We start from the raw sequence: 17,894 nt of genomic DNA on the forward strand, positions 1-17,894 counted from the left end.
AGGAAAAAGCAAATAAATAAAAATATATGGAGACTCATTAAGGCAATTCATTTGGGTTCTTTGGTATTTTTCTTAATTGACTTGGGTTATTTTTAGGTATTTGGATTGCTCTAAAACACACCCGCAAGTATAACTTTATACACTGTCCAACTTATAGCAAATAATTAATAAAACTTATAACTTTATAACTTTATAGCAAAGAATTAATAAAACAAATAAAAATAAAATGAATTTTATTTCGACTATATATAATATTAGTAATTAGAATTCACATAATTTTTTTTAACTTATCCTCCTTGTATAAGTTAAGATCTATCTATATAATAAAGCAGGACGGATTTTGAAAATATGTAAAATGTATCAGAGATACATTTCATTTTAAGGACTCAGATCAATTATGATACACATCAATGGTTGAGATTTTGCTTCAATTCCCGCCCAAACACTCAGTGCTCTCTTCCCACCTTGCTTCTGGGTGTTGCAATTTTTTAGGGTTCTTCTCCTAATTCAGCTAAAGCAAAGATCTGTACGTTCGTTTCTCTCAATTCCTATATTACTGATACATTTTACATATTTTCGTGTTGGGATTAAATTTAAATTTAATCCGTGTTGGGATTAAATTTATAACAAATTTAAATAGTGTTGGGATTAAATTTAAATAGTGTTGGGATTAAATTCATAATAAATTTAAATAGTAAAGTGTGCATTATTTGATATTTAATTTTTTTTTATATTTGATTTGTTTGGAATTGTAGAGTATAGTCTGTTATATATTTTTTTATAACTGCATTTTAATCTTAATATTATTTACACTGTGCCATTAGTCATGGGCATACGCTAGTTCTTCAATATCACGGAATGTCTTTTTTTCTTAAGACTTCAATAAAAGATTATTTTGGAAAACAAAGAATAATTCATTATGAATTAAGACATAAGAAACTTCGGAATTTTGGACTAAATCAATGAAAAAATTGGTTAAAAGGTCATTATCAATACCATTTATCTCAGATTAGATGGTCTAGATTAATAGCAGCAAAATGGAAAAATAGAATCAATCAATGTCGTATAATTCAAAATCAATATTTAAACAAAGAGAATTCATATGAAAAAGACCTATTAATTCATTACAAAAAACAAAATGATTGCGAAGTATATTCATTACCAAATCAAAATGAGAATTTTCAAAAATACTATAGATATAATCTTTCATCTTATAGATCTATTAATTATGAAAATAAGAGGGACCCATATATTTATGGATCACCATTCCAAGTAAATAAGAATCGAGAGAGTTCTTATAATTACAACACACATAAACATAGGGGCAAATTTTTTGATATACTAGGGGATATCCCTATCAAAAATTATTCAGGAAAAAGTGATATTATGTATATGGAAAAAAATCCGGATCGAAAATATTTTGATTGGACAATTCTCCATTTTTGTCTTAAAAAGAAAATTGGTATTGAGGCCTGGATCAAGATCGATACCAACAATAATAAACATACTAAAACCGAGACTAATAATTATCAAATAATTGATAAAATTGATAAAAAAAAGATCTTTTTTATCTTACGATTCCTCAAGATCAAGAAATCAATTCACCTAATAAAATATAACCATGGTTTATACCAAGAAAATTACTTTTTTTAATATAAAAAAAAAACCAAAATACTCAGGTTAGAATTCTACTTTTAAAATTATTGGGCCAATAGAGCCAAGCCTTTATCTGTCCAAAAATTTATCTATATGTTCAAATGTTATTTATCTGTATACATGTCACATACTTTTCTACTTTATTTGTCCAAATATCACCTAATTATACACATGTCACCTATTTGTCCCACCTTACCGCTACCAACCATTGTTGCCAGCTACCGCCATCCGCCAGCCATTGGCAACTTTTTCAACAACTTTAGGAATGATAAACGAACCAAACAACTTGAGCTCGACTTATGTTCAGCTCATTAAAAACTCGTTCGAGCTCAGTTCGTTAAGTAAATAAGCCAAACTTGAACACATTTTGAAACTCATTAAAGTTTTCGAATTAAGGTTGAATAGTCAATTGCTCGTTCAGCTCTGTTTCATGAATCTAAAACTACCAAACTACTTGAGGCCGGCTTGACAAAAACTCATTTAATATGGACTCGAAAATTTAACAAACCAAAGTTGAACAAATTTTAAAATTCGCTAAAGTTATCAAAGCAAGTTATAACAATCAACTGTTCAGCTCATTTATTATCCCTAAAGAGGGTTTAAATAGGACTACAACTATTTGTCTTTCTCATTTTACATCCCCTCCATACCTTATTCTCTCTACTACTTACAACACAATTTTGGAAGCAATTATTATATATGTAGAATCACTTGAAAATAAAATAAAATAAACACTCTAGAGGATTCATGCTTCGTCTGTGATGGGTGGCTGAAGGCAAAAATCTCAGTATAGAATTTTCAAATGTCTATCAAAATTAATGAATTTACTTGAACCAGACTGTTGTGATGTATTTACCCTAGAGTTCTTTCTTTTCAAACATGTACATTTCTCTACTCCCTCAAAATTATGTTTATTTTTGTCATGGGTGGGAAGCAAAAGTATCAATTCAAAATTTGTAGACATTTACATGTCATTCAACAAATTTGAGTTCAACCAAAAATGAATTCAATCTTTCTCTTGTGACATCTCCCTCTAAAAAAAAGGCAGTACACCCGCAAGTATCCTACTATCAATTAAAATAAACAAACAACATAAAAGCACACCTGCCAGTGCCCTGCTATCAATTCAAAGCAAATAAATTCAAAAAAACAGAAGCAATTAGCCTACTATCAATTAACATTAAACAAATAACTATCAATTAAAATAAACAGATAAATAAAAAAAAGGCTGAACAAATAAATAAAATAGCACACCCGCCAGTGCCCTGCTATCAATTAAAATAAACAAATAAATAAAAAAAGACAGCACAAATAAATAAAATAGCACACCACCAGTGCCCTGCTATCAATTAAAATAAACAAATAAATAAAAAAAGACAGCACAAATAAATAAAATAGCACACCCGCCAGTGCCCTACTATCAATTAAAATAAACAAATAAATAAAAAAAGACAACACAAATAAATAACATGGCACACCCGCCAGTGCCCTGATATTAATTAAAAGCAAATAAATTAAAAAACACACCTGCTAATGCAACCGCTAGCGAGGAAGGGATGGAGGAGGTATAGCTTTACTTCTACGTTAAGATGGAGAAATTGAGGACCTATAACAAACAAAAACAACACATTGAAATAGAGTTAGTAAAGAAGACAATACGTAAGGAAATTAATGATTGTGGGTACTTTGTATCTTTGTCACTCTTTGAACTTATTAGTCTAGTTTCCAACATTTTGGAAGCCATCTTCATGATAAATCACGCAAATTTGTGCAAATATTCATATATTTATCATGTCATCACAAACAAAATTATATAAAATTTTGAAAAATTACTAGGCACTTGATTTTTGATACTACAATTCCCCCTATGATTCTACCACAGAAAAACATGGACTTTACACTCAAATTGATACACCCAGTTTAGTACTTAAATAAGTTACACTCAAATGGACTTGTAATAAAGCTGAAAAATAGCAATAATATGGATAAAACTTTACTGCTATTTGAATATATTGACTAAATTTAGGCAAACATTGCATGATTATTTCTAAACCAAAATCAAGCAACAAACACAACCAAAAAATAAAAGGAAAAAATACATCGAACTCCAGATGTATGCAAGAACGATCAGACTCGGGTTTGTGAAGTTCTCTCTAAACAACAACATTATAGCGATCCCGGATTTACCCTTGTTGTACAGTGATCCGGACATGTGTCCGTGGATGTTGGTAGTTGATCATTATCTTGTTTACATCCTTTCTTACTTTGTATTTGAGTTATAGGATGTGTTGGGCAGGTTTGTTATAGGTTGGTTGAGTTTAGAAACCAAAACTAGTTGCCCAGATTTTGGCCTGTCCGCTCGAGCGGGTCTTCTTGCGCTCGAGCGGGGATTGCACTCCTCCAGTATTTCGTGTCTCTGCAAAACTTCTGCAGATGTGATTTTTACGCTCGAGCGGGTTTGTTTACGCTCGAGCGGTGGCACTCGAGCGGGTCGGTTGGAGCTCGAGCGGGTAGTACTTTCTGGGTGTAAGTTCTGGGAGGTGGAAATCTACGCTCGAGCGGACTGGTTTTCGCGCTCAAGCGGAAGTGCTTTATTCCTGTGTCTTGGCGCTCGAGCGGGCCTTATTGCGCTCGAGCGTGTTTAGATTTTGTTCTTGGCGCTCGAGCGTCGTGTTATCCGCTCGAGCGGGTCATACGTATATGAGTTATCCGCTGGGTGATTTCAAATCACTTTTTGCTTTTCTGTCTCTCTCCTACTTTTTCTAAAAGCCATTTTGAGAGCTCCTCTCTCTAAAATCTTGCCTTCTCTCTAGATTTTGATCTAGCTAGGGTGAGTTCCTCACCTTCGGCCTTTGTAAAAGTCGTGTTGATCGTCGAGGGCGTCGTTTTCATCCGAGAATCTTGGTCTTTGGAGCATTTTGATTTTGGTCTTCGTCTCCTTTGGAGCTCAAACTTTGAGGTAGGGATATCCTACTCCTCTCTATGGATTTTGTCTTTAAATTTTGGTATTTTGAGATGTTGGGGTTGGTTTGGTAATTTTGTGAAAGTTTGGGGCTTTTGTGTTATTTTACAAAAGTTGGGGTTTTATTTATAATAAACCTAGAAGCATGTTTGGTATAGAGAAATGAAATAAATGTTGAATCATTGATGAAAATGGGACCTAAGGGTTGGGATGGTAATTATGGAAAATGACCTAATTACATTGTTTGATTAATTGAGATAATTAATTGTGAGAAATGAGGAAATGAAATGGAATTGTTGAGATTGGGAATGTATGGGGAAAAAGGGTGTAGTTGAATTATTTATCACTCACCGAATTGAAATGTTGATTGAATATCCATTTGTGCATTTATTTTCTGTTTAGAAATAATTGCTTTGGGCTATCGGTGGAGGATAGTCGTGATTATTGTAGACAATGCATGATGATTAGGCAAACGGAAACTAATCAATGGAATGTGTCATGGAATTTGATGATTGATAGAATACATTAACTATATGTATTGAGTGATTGTATATAGAACCAATGTGTTTGTATACGTTATGTGTAGAGGAGGAGATGGGGGATGTACTCCGCGGTTTAGGGGAAGATGGGGGATGTACCTCTAAACTGGATAGTGTTGGGAGGAGATAGGGGATGAACTCCGTAGATACAGCTCATATGCTTGTCTAGAGAAGTGAAGATAGAGCTTATATGCTTATCTGTGAATGTGGGATATTGTTGCTATACATATCTGTTGTGAAGTGTGGATATAGCTTATATGCTTATCTGTGAATGTGGGATATTGTTGCTATACATATCTGTTGAGAATGTGGATATAGCTTATATGCTTATCTGTGAATGTGGGATATTGTTTTTATACATATCTGTTGAGAGGATGATAGAGCTAATATGCTTATCTGTTGAAAAAGGGAAAATGAAAAGTAACTTGGACTCATAAGTCGTATGACATAAATATGTGATTTATGTGAATGTATCAGTGTTGGCCATCTATCAATTGCTAATCTTTTAGTCATTGTTCATGGTTGGTATAGTGTATTTCTACTGGGCTGTGGCTCACCCTATATGGGAATATTATTTTCAGGTACAGGTAGCATGCCACCTCCAAGGACATAGCTTGGGAGGCTAGAGGCGGACATACTTTTGTCGTTTTATTTTTGATGTATTACATGTAAATTCAAGCCAAGGGCTAAATATGTAAATGAGTTAGTACTCTTTTGTTGTAACCAAGTGTTAACTTGGAAAGCTGTAAGCCCGTAGGGCATTTTGCTTTTGTTGTTAACATGTAATACTTTTGTAATGAAACTCTGATGAATGTAAGGTTGTGGGACTTTTATATATCAATGCATATCTATTTGATGGGTTTAATGTAGTTATTTTGAGGGCGTTACAAACATTAACTCTTTAGGCAATTCAAAACACTTAAAGGCTAGTAAAAATATAAACAGTAATAACAATGACATAAAAAATAAAATAAAAAAACACTCTACCCTTAGTATCTATGTACATCCACTCAAGCTATAGAAATCAGAATTTAATATATGAACCTTTCTATTCTCCAAAACAAATTTGCATTTTGTTTGTCACCAAATCAAGCTTAGCTTTAGCAGGGTGTAACTTAGTCACTAGGTTCTTCACTACAGCATTCTGAAATTCCAAAGACAAATGAAACACTAAAACTCCATAATAGCCAAAAGGATCATGAAATGATGTCCATACCACATTTTTTGAAATGATAGAGCTATTAACACTACACTTCCTTGTAAGTTAAGTTCAATAAGTTAGAACAACTTACCTTGTTCATAAGATTTTTATTTATATTTGTAAATGGGGGGACTACTACTCAAAATCGAGCAATTGTTTGGGATTAAATGTAGTTATGGTAGTTTATTAGCTTAAAACAGGAAAACACTATCTATTCAAAAAAAAAAATTTCTTCATGATAATTCCAGGTCAGCTATCATACTGTTCAGATGGTTGTCATGGTTTCCCATCAAAATAAAATCACCATTGAAACAGCATGCAATAGTAACAGATCAGAAGCAAATTTTCATAAATGCCATCTAACATTAAGAAAAACTTCTTTTTAATCACACATCATACCTTCAGTTTCACCTATTTGCTCACCAGTTTTATCCTTGATCTGCACGGATTAAAATCAGTATCATTAGAAGAATTTTTGTTTGGAAGTAAAGAGTTAAATATAATGTGTTTTTTTTTTGGATAAATAATCAAACTTTATTAAAAAAGCATCAAGGCGATACAAAGAGTTAAATATAATTTGAGAAAGCTAGAAAAACAAAATTATTAGAGACCTCCATCCAATAGGGACTAAACTGGTTGTACCATTTTTTTAAAACAAAAAAAACAAATGGATCAAAAGGCTTATTTAACTAGTTAAACAAATGGACTTTAAAATCAAATGGATCAAATAAACAGATTTCAAATAAAAAATAAGGCAATTCATATTAGTTACATGAGTACAAAATTCAATTACCCACACATCAGATCTCAGACACAAGCCAAATTTCAACTATATATATATATGGAATCAACACAACTAACAAACATAAAAAAAACCTAAACCTATTCAAATCATATTTTCCTAATTTTATAAACCAACCCAGTGAGTTCACAAAGGTGAAAGGGGCAGTTTCGAAGAAGGGGATTTCGGTCTAGGGTTTCATAGAATGGAGATAGAGAAAGGGAGAGAAACAAAAACATTAAATAACACAAACAATCAACCAAAGCTCATAAATTACACCTGGAAAAACAAAATCAAGTCTTTCTTCAAAGGAAATGGGACTGAATGAAGATGGGTTTTCGATTTTTTTTTACTTAATCATACAAAAAATTCCATATCCTCTACTTGAAAACCCTAAATTTGAAAATTTCCTCTTAGCATAGACAAATCGAAGATAAAACAGTAAAACTAAGGGCTTTGGGCAATTATGAACTACATACAAACCAGTTTGTAATCGAGCTCGAATACATCTAGGGTTTCGTCGTCGCTGCAGGGGGTTGGGCGTTATCCAATAGGTTGTTTAATTTGGAGATGATGGTGGAGACGAAGGTAGTGGAGATGATGGCAAGAAGTGGATGATCCCTTGATAGAGAGTGACACCTAGAGGGTTAAAATCAGTTGTCCGAAATAAAACAGAATAGAAGAGAAAGGTGTGGGACTTACCTGGATGTGGTGATGGTTGTGGCAATGGACAGCGGCGACGATTGGAGAGAGAGAGAGAGACCATAATTTCTCCAAATGTTAGGGCTGAAGAAAAGGTCCAGGGGTTTGTCAAAAAAAAAAAAAAATAGGATGGAATTTTGGTTTGGACAAAATTTCGAGGGTTTGTTCCAATTTTTTTGACAAAAATTTTTTGGAGGGAAAACTATGATAAATTTGATAAACTTTTTTACTATTAACAATTACAAAAAATAAAAAAATAAAAAATAAATCATGATTTGAGTATTATAATAAAATAAATTATTTATTTTTATTTATCAATTTAAATCTTAATTTTTTATTTGTTTTTAATATAAATCATTGTCTATTTTTGTGTATTATAGTCATCAACCACAAAATGTATAACCATATCACTAATTAGTGTAACAAAAATATTTAAAATTTTTAGAAACCAAAAATATCGTAATCAAGTCACAAAATTTCGTAACATAAAACACAAAATACGTAAGGATATCACTAATTGGCGTAACAAGATTGTTCAAAATTATTAAAAATCATAAATATTGTAATTAAGTCACAAAGTTTTGTAACATCAACCACAATAAGGTTGAAACAGACAGAGAGAGTAATGACAAGCTCAAGGATCCTAGTGTAGAGACACAGGAGTAGAGAGAGGTGATCGAGGTTGAGAGAGTAAGAATCCAGCGAGAAAAAACTACCAGTGTTGATCATTCGATAATCTGAGCAAAATAGAGGAGTCTGAGTAAGAAATAGAGAAAGCTGAGGCACAACTAAGACAAATTGAGGGAAATAAAATAGAACAAGAAAAGAAAAAGAGGAATAGTTAGGATATGTGTCATCCCAAACTCAATCTGACATTGAGACTAATCTAACCATCTCAAACCCGATCCTAAAAAAGTTCAAATTCCAAGCCCGGTCACTTAATCCAATAAATATAAACTATTATTTTCTTGAATGTATATTAAATTATTTAAATCTTTTTATATATCATTGAATTCAAAATGTTAATAAAATTAAATGGTAAAATGAAAATGATTTTTAACAAGTGTTTTAATTTAATTCATACAAAGAAGTATATATATGTTTTTTTTTTTGTCTTATATATATTTTTACTTTGTCTTATAATTAAAATTCTATAAAATTATAAGTACTATTTATATAAATAAATGAACTTGGTTGTAACTCTATCTGCAGCTTTACTCGAATATTAAATGGGTGCAAAATTTCAGCCCAGCCCAATACTATAGGCAAAATAATTTTTTCAAATCCTAAAACTATTGGCCTGGGTTGAGCGGGCCATTGAGCCGATGGCCTCCCCTAGTGTAATGTCACAATTTTTTTATTTATCCAAAATAACCTCGCATAATTATCACTTGTAACTAACATGTGTCCTGCAAGTAATTAAAATTATATTCCAATCAAAAATTTTATTTTTATTACACACCCATCGAGCGACCACACACCACTAGTTATATATGCCCAAAATCATTTTCCAACAGTTATAGAACACATATGTGTGTACAAATTGAAAACAACAAAACCTTTTGAACCAATACTTGGGCTAAAGGTTTGTGTACGCGTGACATTAATGTGAAGGAACTAGAGTTTCGAGATAGATACAATTAGTAAATAAAGAAATATCACCATCAATATAGTTAAAGTGGACAGAGAGAGCAATGACGAGCTCAAGGATCTTGTACAGAGACATAGGAGTAGAGAGAGCCGATTGAGGTTGAAAGAGTAAAAATCCAGCGAGAAGAACTATCAATGTTGGTCATTTGATAATTTGAGCGAAATAGAGGAGTTTGAGTAAGAAATAGAGAGAGTTGAGGCACAACTAGGACAAATCGAGGGAAAGAAAATAGAGCGGGGAAATAAAAAAGGAAAAGTTTGGAAAAAAAATTAAGAGCGCAATGATTTAGTAAAATCATTGAGGTTGAAAGAGTAAATTTAAGAAATAAATAAAATCAAATTGTAGATAAAATTTTTTAACACATTTTTTGTTAAAATTTCGTCAAATTATTTATATGTATGTCTATGTGTATATAGATATTTTAAAATGTATATTGTTTGTATATTACCCTTTTTATTGTATTTAGTAGATACTATGACTAAAATAAATCTAAAATGGAGATATGTGATCAAAGTTGGTTATGAGATATGTGGTTAGTGGTTTTGAGTTGGTTATGATCAAAGTTAGGAGTTATGGGTGAAAATGATGTTAGTTATAAGATGTGGCTATGAGATATGTGATGGTGGTTATGATCAAAATGGTATGGTTATGAGATATGTGATTAGTGGTTATGAGTAAAGTGGTGTGGTTATGAGCCAAAGAATGTTGGTTATGAGATATGTGATTAGTGGTTATGAGTAAAGTGGTGTGGTTATGAGCCTAAGAATGTTGGTTATGAGATATGTGATTAGTGGTTATAAGTAAAGTGGTATGGTTATGAGCCAAAGAGTATTGATTATGAGATATATGACTAATGGTTATGAGATCTGTGATGTAAATTATGATCAAAGTGGTGTGACTATGAGCCAAAGGGTGTTATGAGATATGCGATCAGTGGTTATGATATATGTGATGTTAGTTATAAGCCAAAGAGTGTTGGTTATGAGATATGTAGGTAATGGTTATGAGATATATGATTGTTGTTTATGATATATGTGATTTTGGTTATGAGCAAAGTGGTGTAGTTATGAGTCAAAATAGTGTTTGGTTATGAGATATGTGATTATATGACTAATGGTTATGAGATATGTGATCTTAATTATGATCAAAGTGGTGTGACTATGAGCCAAAGGGTGTTATGAGATATGTGATCAGTGGTTATGATATATGTGATGTTAATTATGAGCCAAAGAGTGTTGGTTATGAGATATGTGGGTAATGGTTATGAAATATATGATTGTTGTTTATGAGATATGTGATTTTGGTTATGAGCAAAGTGGTGTAGTTATGAGTCAAAAGAGTGTTTGGTTATGAGATATGTGATTATTAGTTATAAGATATGTAATATTGGTTATGATCAAAGTGATGTGGTTATGAGCAAAAGGGTGTTGATTATGAGATATGTAATGTTGGTTATGAGTCAAAGCGGGATTGGTTATAAGATATAGTGATCTCAGTTGTCCCTTTACTGTTCTGTTGTGTTCTGGACTCGGTTCCGTGAAGTTGGTAGTGGTATCCATCTTGTTGTCGTCCTTTAATTCCACTTGATTAAGTTTTAGGATGTTTTGAGCAGGGTTGTTACAGGTTGGTTAGGCCTTGGTTTCAATTCCCTGTTGCCCAGCTTTTAGGCGGTCCGCTCGAGCGGGTCTTTTTGAGCTCGAGCGGGGATTGCACACCTCCAGTATTTCGTGTTCCTGCAAAACTTCTGCAGATGTGATTTTTACGCTCGAGCGGGTTTGTTTACGCTCGAGCGGGTAGCGCTCGAGCAGGTTTGGTGGTGCTCGAGCGAGTAGTACTTTCTGGGTATGAGTTCTGGGAGGGGGAAATCTACGCTCGAGCAGACTGGTTTTCGCGCTCGAGCGGAAGTGCTTTATTCTTGTGTCTTGGCGCTCAAGCGGGCCTTATTGCGCTCGAACGTGTCCAGATTTTTGTTCTTGGCGCTCGAGCGTTGTGTTCTCCGCTCGAGCGGGTAATACGTATATGAGTTATCCGCTGGGTGATTTTAAATCACTTTTTACTTTCCTTTCTCTCTCCTACTTTTTCCAAAACCCATTTTGAGAGCTCCTCTCTCTAAAACCTTGACTTCTCTCTAAGTATTGATCTAGTAGGAGTGAGTTCCTCACCTTTGGCCTTTACAAAAAGGTTGTTGATCGTTAAGGGCTATCTTTTGATCCAAAAAGTTCGTGGTTTGGAGCATTTTCGTTTCCATCATCTTTTTGGTTGGGTGTCATTCTTTGAGGTAGGGATAACCTACTTCTCACTATGGGTTTTGTCTTTAAATTTTAGTATTTTGAGATGTTGGGAGTTGGTTTGGTGATTTTGTGAAAGTTTGGGGCGTTTGTGTAAATTTATAAAAGTTAGGATTTTAACTATATAAAACCTAAATGCATGTTTGGCATGGAAAGGTGAAGTTAATGTTAAAACATTAATGAAAATGGAACCTAAGGGTTGTAATGTTAATTATGGAGAATGCCCTAATTACATTGGTTAATTAATTATGAGGAATGAGAAATTGATCTGGAAATGTATGGAATTAAAGGGTGTAGTTGGATTATTTATCACTCACCTGGTTGAAATATTGATTATATATCCATTGTTGCATTTATTTTCTGTATAGAAATAACTACTTTGGGCTATCGGTGGAGGATAGTCTTGATTGTTGTAGACAATGCATGATGATTAGGCAAACTGAAACTAATCACTGGAATGTGTCATTGAGTATGACGATTGAAAGAATACATTAAATTTATGTATTGCGTGATGATGTGTATAATTATTGTTTATATGCACTGTGTCGTGTTGGAGGAGATAGGGGATGTACTCCATAGTTTAGGGGATGATAGGGGATGGACCTCTAAACCAGATGTTGTTGGGAGAAGATAGGGGATGGACTCCATAGATAGAACTCATATGCTTATCTAGTAATGTGTTGACATAGCTCATATGCTTGTCTTTGGAAGTGTGATAGTGCTCTTATGCATATCTATGGAAGTGATGATATAGCTTGTATGCTTATATGTTGGTGTGTGATATAGCTAGTATGCTTATCTATTATGAAATGGGAAAGGGTTTGATATGAGTTACTGTCTCATATAAGTTGTTTGGCTAGGTTCTGAGCCATGGTTATAAATTGAGAATTAAAAAGAATTGGAAAATGGACTTGTATGTCATGAAACTGTAAAGTGTGATAAGAGAAAGTATCTGTGTTGACCATCTATCAATTGCTAATCTTTAGTCATTGTCCATATTTGGTTTAGTGTATTTCTATTGGGCTGTGGCTCACCCTATATGGGAATATCATTTTCAGGTACAGGTAGCATGCCACCTCCAAGGACGTAGCTTGGGAGGCTAGAGGCGGGCAGACTTTTGTTGTTTAGTTTCTTGATGTATTACATGTATATTCAAGCCAAGGGCTTAATGTGTAAATGAGTTAGCACTCTTTTGTTGTAACCAAGTGTTAACTTGGAAAGCTGTAAGCCTTTAGGGCATTTGCTTTTGTCCTTAACATGTAATACTTTTGGTAATGGAACTCTGATGAATAGAAGAATGTGGAGCTTTTATATATCAATGCATGTCTATATTGATGGGTTTAATGTTATTATTTTGAGGGCGTTACATAAGATGTGGTTATGAGCTATGAGTTGTAGTTATGAGATATGTGATTAATGTTATGAGATATGTGATATTGGTTATGATAAAAGTTGTGTGATTATGAGCTAAAGGATATTGGTTATGAGATGTAGTTATGAGATATGTGATTGTAGTTATGAAATATGTGATATTGGTTATCAACAAAATGGTGCTGGTTATGAGATATGTGATGAGAGCTCATAACTAAGTTATGATTAATTTGATTCTAGTTATGAACAAATATAATTTTGGCTCATAACTATAAAAAGTGACCTGTTTACCAGGTCACTTTTAATGATGTGGCTCAATCTTAACCATTGATTTTCTATGTACCATACATTTTTTTAAATAAAATGTACTATAGACTTTCCCTTAATCCTAAGGTTCTCTGTTCGAGTAATGAAGGCAACCTCCTAAGCATCAACATACCTGGTTGGTTGGTGTAAATCTTATACGAATTCATGACTTAGCACTACATGAATTCAGAGTCAAATTAATACCACTAAAGGATAACTCCTATAGGGTTAGGCCTTTTTTATTACATTGTATTTTTCTCTCTTTTTTTTCTTTAAAAAATGGAAAAATAACCCCCTCCCCCCCCTCCAAAAAAAAAATAAATAAAATAAATTATTCATGATCTTATTTCACTGATTTCCCTCCTGTGTGTGTGTGTGTGTGTGTGTATGTGTGTGTGATCATACCTGCATATATGTGCGCATAAATTATGACTTTGATTAAAGCATGAGTTGTGTAATTGTTAGGTGTAACGCCCTCAAAATAAACCCATTATATATATTTTATTGACATGCAATATTAAAAGAAAACAATTCATTAACTCATTCATCAGAGTATTACAAAATAAAAACATTACATTTAACATCAAATTAAATGCCCTATGGGCTTACATCTTTCCAAGCCAACACTTGGACACAAAAAGATGAGTTCTAACTCAAATACAAATAAAGCCCTAGGCTTGAATGTTTATCAAATAAAAACAAATAACTAAAGATAGTCTTCAAAATCCAAATCCTTTCAAGCTAAGTCCTTGGAGGTAGCTTATCACCTGGACCTGAAAATGATGTTCCCACAAAAGGGTGAGCCACAGCCCAGTAGAAAAATACTAAACCAAATATAAGCATTGAATAAAGTTATAGCATTCAATAGAGGGTTAACCAAGATAATCAATTACATCAATATACAGTCTCATGACACTAATGTCTATGACACGTTTCACTTTTCTTCATTATCAATATGGCTCAGAACCTGGCCAAACTTACAACAGTGAACTATATATATTATATTCACATTACTTCCAATATCAATCAAACAAATGAGACTCAGGCTCATATCAAAACACTTCATACTTCCCGTTTGATACACATTTTAGTACTGTATCAATGACATGTAAAAACACTTCAATATAATAAGCACACATAATAGTGATGCTAATGGAGTCCATCCCCTATCTCCTCCCAAACAAAAATCCGGTTTAGAAGTCCATCCCCTATCTTTCCCTAAACCGTGGAGTACATCCCCTTTCTCCTCCCAAACAATATGCATATGCAATGCTCAATCAATACATGTATTTTCTGTATTAATTCAATAGTCTAAATTTATGACTTAAACAAATTGATTAGTTTCAATTTTCCCTAATCCACATGCAATGTCTACAACAAACACGACTATCCTCCACCGATAGCCCAAAACAGTTATTTCTAGACTGGAAATAAATATATCAACAATTCTGTAGGCGAGTGATTTAAATTATCCAACTACACCGTCTAATCAATGAATTCCTCAATTTCATGAATTTAACCAAATTCCCCAATTTCCTTAAATTAATTATACAAATTAATTTATTAATACAACTAGGGTTTTTCCCAAAATTGCCAAAGTAACCCCAACATATCAAAATACCAAAACTTAGAACAAAACTTATAAAATGGAGTAGAAAATCCCTACCTCGAAGAAAATAACCCGAATGGAGAAGACGGAGATGAAGACCCAAATTCCAAAGTGCTCCAAACCACCAAACGTTCAGATTAAATGGAAGCCCTCGACTCACACTATCCTTTTTATAAAGGATCTGGGGTAGAAACACACTCTAAATAGATCAAACCTAAAAGAGAAGGTGAGTAGAGGGAGAGAAAAGTTGGACCTAGGGTTTTGGAATCAAAAAGAGGATAAAAAACTGATTAAAAACCCGCTGCTGCCTATTTAAACTGGACAGGCTCGCTCGAGCGAATATTTGGTCGCTTGAGCGACCAGACACAAGAAAGCCTTGCTCGAGCGAAGAAAAGCTCGCTCGAGCCAAGAATGCTATAGCGACCCCGGTCTTTTCCCATTTAATTATTGTATCCGGACTGTTCCGTAGATTCTGTCATTGTATAATGGTTGTTGTTGTTATTCCTTATTTTCTCATTTGGAGTTATAGGATGTGTTGGGCAGGTTTGTTTCAGGTTGGTTGGGTTTAGAAACCAAGTGTTGCTGTCCAGGTTTTTGGTTCTTCGCTCGAGCGAGGAGTTGTTCGCTCGAGCGAGAGGTAGTGTTTGATTTGGACCTGTAGCTGTGCATTCTTGGCTCGAGCGAGCTTTTCTTCGCTCGAGCGAGTTAGTTCATCCTTCGCTCGAGCTATAGTTCCTTCGCTCGAGCGTGTGTCTGGGTTCAGACCTGAGGGTTTGAGTTCTTCGCTCGACCGAGCTTTCTTTCGCTCGAGCGAGCTTTTGAGTTGTTGGCTCGAGCAAGGCTTCCTTGGCTCGAGCGTAGTTTCTCTGTGTCTGGTCGCTCGAGCGACCAAGTCTTTGCTCGAGCGAGCCTGTCCAGTTTATATACACAGCAGCGGGATTTGATCAGTGTTTTTCATTTTCTTTTGATTCCAAACCCTAGGTCCGACTTCTCTCTCTCCCTACTCACCTTCTTTCTTAGATTTGATCCACTTAGGGTGTATTTCTACCCTAGATCCTTCAGTAAAAGATAGAGTGAGGCAAGGGCTACCATTTAATCTGAGCATTTGGCGATTTGGAGCACTTTGGTATTTGGGCACTCATCTCTCTCTTCACCTTTTGGGTTGTTTTCTTTGAGGTAGGGATTTCCTACTCCATCTTATAGGTTTTGTTCTAAGTTTTGGTAATTTGATATGTTGGGAATACTTGGGTAAATTTTGGGAAAAACCCTAGTTGTATTATTGAATTAATTTGTATAAGTAATTCATGAAATTGGGAAAAGAGGGTTAAATTCACGGAATTGGGGAATTTATTGATTAAATGGCATAATTGGGTAATTGGTATCATTTGTCTATTGAATTGTTGACATGGTTATTTTCAGTTTAGAAATAACTGTTTTGGGCTATCGGTGGAAGATAGTCGTGATTGTTGTAGACAGTGCATGTGAATTAGGAATAACTGAAACTAATCACATTGGTTAAGTCATTACTTTTGACTGTGGCATTGATACAGATAATACGTGTATTGATTGAGCATTGCATTTGCATACATTGTTTGTGTGTGGGAGGAGATAGGGGATGTACTCCACGGTTTAGGGGAAGATAGGGGATGGACCTCTAAACCGGATTTTGTTTGGGAGGAGATCGGGGATGGACTCCATTAGCATCACTTTTATGTGTGCTTATTTATATAGAAGTGTTTTATTGATACAGCACTAAAATGTGTATCAATCTGGAAGTATGAAGTGTTTGATTTGAGCTTGAGTCTCATTTGTTGTTAATATTGGAAGGATGTGAATATGATATATGTGATTTCACTGTTATAAGTTTGGCCAGGTTCTGAGCCATGTTGATAAAACTGGAAAGTAAAACGTATCTTTGGCAATAATGTCATGAGTCTGTAAAATGAAGTAATTGATTATTTTGGTTAACCATCTGTTGAATGCTATTGCTTTATTCATTGCTTATATGTGGTTTAGTATATTTCTACTGGGCTGTGGCTCACCCTATATGGGAACATCATTTTCAGGTTCAGGTGATAAACTACCTCCAAGGACTTAGCTTGGGAGGGTTTGGCTTCTGGATTGGAGAAGACTACCTTTAGTTAATTGTCTTTAATTATTATTATATGTAAACATTCAAGCCTAGGGCTTTTCTTGTATTGAGTTAGAACTCATATTTTTGTATCCAAGTGTTGGCTTGGAAAGATGTAAGCCTGTAGGGCATTTTATTTGATGTTACATGTAATGCTTTATTTAGTAATACTCTGATGAGTGAATTAATATATATTGTCTTCTTTAAATAATGCATGTCAATGATATATAATGGGTTAATTTTGAGGGCGTTACAACTTGGTATCAAAGCGTACCGGGTTTGAATACTTTGGGTACGTGGGAAGTGATTAGTATCACATTGGGTTCGTCTCGTTTGATAGAGACTTAGTGTAATGTTATATGCTTATGTGATAACATGTTTATGTGATTATGTGGGTATGGAATGTAGTTTCTAGGATGTTGATTGGACCCTTGAGTTTCTTGTAGTCTTGTTGGAAAGGCACTTGATCACTGCTGCTTCCAACCGGAACTATAGTAACCCTTTGGGACTATCATTATCCGGGAATGAAATTCGTAGGTGCTTATGTGATTATGTGCTTACGTGGAATGAATTATTGTTGTCCATTGCATTAGGACGCGAGTGTTTAGCTTCGGCACATTTATTAATGTGCTAATGTCTTTGTTTCCTTTATTAGGATGTCAGGACGAGGACGAGGACGCGGTAGGCGTGGTAGGCC

General features: G+C 34.1%; 1 long non-coding RNA gene across 1 annotated transcript in view; it reads left to right on the plus strand.

Annotated features, from left to right (window-relative positions):
* Nucleotides 1-17,405, plus strand: part of LOC145800452 (uncharacterized) — a 152,291-nt gene extending 134,886 nt beyond the window's left edge. The window contains exon 2 of the long non-coding RNA XR_014341465.1: nt 17,133-17,405. This is a non-coding gene — a long non-coding RNA (uncharacterized LOC145800452). The remainder of the gene's footprint in view (nt 1-17,132) is intronic.
* The last annotated feature ends 489 nt before the right edge of the window (nt 17,406-17,894 follow it).

This window comes from Camellia sinensis, chromosome 1 (genome assembly GCF_055761805.1).
Source record: "Camellia sinensis isolate YWXY chromosome 1, ASM5576180v1, whole genome shotgun sequence".
NCBI classification, from domain to species: Eukaryota; Viridiplantae; Streptophyta; class Magnoliopsida; order Ericales; family Theaceae; genus Camellia; species Camellia sinensis.